This window comes from Martes martes, assembly GCF_963455335.1.
Source record: "Martes martes genome assembly, chromosome: 1".
Taxonomy (NCBI): domain Eukaryota; kingdom Metazoa; phylum Chordata; class Mammalia; order Carnivora; family Mustelidae; genus Martes; species Martes martes.
In genome coordinates, this window is record NC_137888.1 from 152,585,955 (window position 1) to 152,589,851 (window position 3,897).

A 3,897-nucleotide genomic window follows, 5' to 3' on the forward strand; every position below is an offset into this window, starting at 1 on the left:
CTTACTTAGTGCAAGTGTAGCTCAGGGATCAGCTAGAGATTTTAGAAGAGTTTACAGACAGAATTTGGAGCTCCTTCTCTGAATTTGTCCTTTCCAGAAATCTCCCTTTAACATTCCAATAGTCCTTCAGATTATAGTACCTATAGGTTTTTTCAAATCATAATTTTGGTCAGTATACAGTGCTGAGTTTTGGTTCCTTCAGTCTGCAAGCCATAAAAAATGTTTAACTTAACCATACTAATCCTTTAATTTAAGGATCAATTCCCTTCCAAAATTTGCTTTCTTTTATTCCCCAGAGTTTATTATTGTCATCTCAGGGACATTTGGTCTGTTAGGAGTTTTTTCAGCCATCCAGAAAGCAGACCTGAATATTCCCCTGAGTTCTATGAGCTGCTTTTTTTTTTTTTTTTTTTTTTTTTTTTTTTTTTTTAAATACAGTCATCTGGAAGACAGCAAGAGGAATTAAAATTTATATAGGTCATTCTAGTAAAATAAACTTGAAAGAAAAAACTTAGTAAGAAAACTAATTAAGTGGTGAGATTCTTCATGGCTTAAGAAAGAAAGAGGGAAATTGGAAGACAAGGAAAATACAATTCACAAAACTTTGCTTCCAAGCATGGGGAAAAGATATCATACCCAGGTTCTCTTGTTTGTGTCCCATTGTCAAAAGCTATGTCTCATTATCACGTCTAGATGCAAGGGAACCTACATATTCCCATGGCTCCCTTGTCATCCTCTGTAGTGGAGGAAGACCAGGAAAAGGAAGCTGACATTACTGTTAAGTAGCCTGAAGTACATTACCAGCCACTGTGTCCACTTTGGTTTCTAAACTTATCACATGCATCATCTTCCTTATAAAGTTTGAAGGCTGGCTCTTCCTCTCTCAAACACAAGCATACTTGTTTCAACCAATCTAGTTTGGATAGAGTTTATGGAATAGAGTTCACCAAGAATAGGAAAGAAGCATCTTATTTCATCAGCTCTCAGTCTTTGATGACAGTAGACACTTAAATCCTCTCACTATAAACAGGGGAACTATTTCTCAGATGTGTTTTGCACATCTTCCTGCTGGATATATTCACCACTATAGTGTGGATAAAATCTAAGAAGGTCTCTCTGGTTAAGGTAAAATGTTTAAGAAAGTTTCTTTTTGCTCTTCTTTTTTTGTGGTTATTGGTTATTAACTTTAGTGTAACACAGTGGAATATTGCAATAAGTTGTGAAGCGTATCTCGATTTGCTGCTAATAATGCTTAAATATCAAGTTTTACCAGTTACTTTAGAACTACATTAAATTCAGTGTTATTTCTCTAGCAGTGTCATTCAAACTTCTTGCATTCTAATGGGCTTTCTTAAACAGAAAGTAAAGAGGGAAATCTTAATATTTTAAAATTTTACTTGGGGATGTCTCACCCGTATGAAAAATTTCTGACCTGTCACAGGAAAGAAAAAAAAATCTTTCAGAACGACCTGTCTTGGTTATTAGAGAACACAAGAAGTTCCTATCCTAAATGGAGAAGTTGTTAAATAAAATGGAACTCAGAACAAGAGGTTCTGAGTGGATGGAAGATATTGGCACCAATGTCAATGAGGACAAAAATGGATGAACACTAATAACGAACAAGAACACTGCATAAGTAAATATGATGTCCCATGGCACTTAGCTATGCCAGAAAAAAAAAAAGGTCATGACAAGAAAAAAAAAAAATGTAAGTATGTAACTTGTCCAGAATCTACAGGTCTATTGTGAGGGGAAAATAGTATGGGTAGGAAAGATATATACACCTGCTGAGTGGCTTTTTGAACCAGGCTAGAGAACATTTAGGTTAAAATAAAGAGAGAGGGCAGCACAGTGAGATCACTGAGGGGAGGACTACTCAGGTAGATGGAGGCTGGGTTCTGGGGTGTTGATCATAAAACTGACACAAGGGGAAGATACTGCAGTGGTGAGGGACCTCAAACACCTTTTCAATTGCTTGAAATTCTCATTTTCCTAAAAGCAGTGCCGCTGATAATTCTTGATGTGCCTTCTCCCAACTTCATCCCTTAGGTAGCAGAAAAAAACTATTTTAGGTCCAGATCTATGCACTAGAGGGGAATGAATAGACCCAAAGGAAGTTACGGTTATCTTGGGATACAGTGTATGGGGCAGAGTCGGAAGTATCACCTGGACTTCAAAGAGAAAGACCTGTAAAATTTCAGAAATATAGAGGGTACAATCTCTGTGCCTGAGTGTCTTAAAGAAATATTGTTAAAGAAGTATGGGCTCATCCATAGGAAAAAACACTCAGTTATTCCACTGATAAATAAAATTTGGTACAGATTAATGTGGCCACACAGGCAGCTCTCTAATAGGGTCAAATTCTAAAAGACCATGAGTTAGAAATGAAACAGAACAGGACCTGAGGCTCATGGACAATGGCAGCAAGCACAGAGGGTTTTTGTTTGTTTGTTTTTGTTTTGTTTGTTTGTTTTTAGGCAGTGTATTGAAAGCCTGTCACTGCTGCTGTGTGGGATATACTGTTTGCAGGGTACTCAGCTTGGTGTGGCCTGGACCCAACATTCTCTGGGGTTGGTCATAAGGTGGCACTAGAATAATATTCATCAGTGATGATTTTGCTCTCATTGTCATTGCCTTGCAGGGTGCTCAGGGTTCCTTTCAGATACCCAGTCTCTAGAAATTGATTGCTCTGCAAGTTTGCTCCCTCAAATATACGGCAAAATGTATTCCAATATTTTCTATGTACCAGGAAAAGGCTGCTCTCCATGTTTGAACTGAGGGCTCTGAAACTGTGGCTTTTCTTCCAGGCTCTACTCTCCTGATGCGGGCAATAAGAGGATCTTGTTTAGTTTCCTAACTGAAAAACTTGCATTAGAAAAATGGACACCTTCAAATTTTCTATGTAAGGTCACTTTGCATATCCCTCCTTGTGGCCTTAGCACTTCCATGATGTTTTGTGTGTGATGATTGTTTAATGTTTCCCATGACATTAGTGCAGAGACACAGTTGTGTTTCCACTGAATCAGGCCCAATATGGCACTGGCAAAATTAAATTATCTTTTTATGGAGTTCTTTTTCTTTCTCTCCTTAGTATTTGTAAGTTCTTGGGGTTTTGTTGTTGTTGTTGTTGTTTAGTTTTTTGTTTGTTTGTTTCTTTGTTTACATGGAGGTCAGGCACAATTATCTGTCAGTAAAATAATGAAGTATGATTTTTATCAAAGGATAATTCATTATATTTTAATTTCTAAAAAATAAAAAATTTGATACATGCTAAAGAACCTTGAAATAAGGATGAAATTTTAAAGCATGATAACCAAACAGCTCTAAATCCATGAACTGGACATCTATATCTAGAATGTTATCTAGAATATTTTCAGTATTGTGGAAACCTGTCCATGAGCTCCTCCAAAGTACTATCCCATAGCTTCTCTGCTAAATATCATTACTACTTTGGTTTTTGTTTTGTCATGTCTCTTTTTAAATGGCTTGACACCATATATATATGTATTTCAAATCAATATATTGTTCATATTTTCTTCTTTTGGGATTTTTATGAAGAAAAATTTAAAATATCCATATATTGTCTACACTTTCTTGAACATGCTCTTTTGAACTCAATACTATTTTTCTAAGTTTGGTTATGTTTTAGATATAGCAGTGGTTCATTCCTTCACACTCCTATAAAATGTTCCATTGCATGATTAACCATTTTTCTATGACAAACATTTGCATTGTTTCTGGTTTTCAAGTACTTAGGCAATGATGTTTTGAGCATATTTGTGCATATTTCAGTGTACTAACTGTGCAGGATTTCTAACTGTGCAGAGTTTATTGGTCAGATCACAGAATATGTTCATGTGTAACTTTTGAAGAGTAAAGTCTACTATGTAGCCCAAA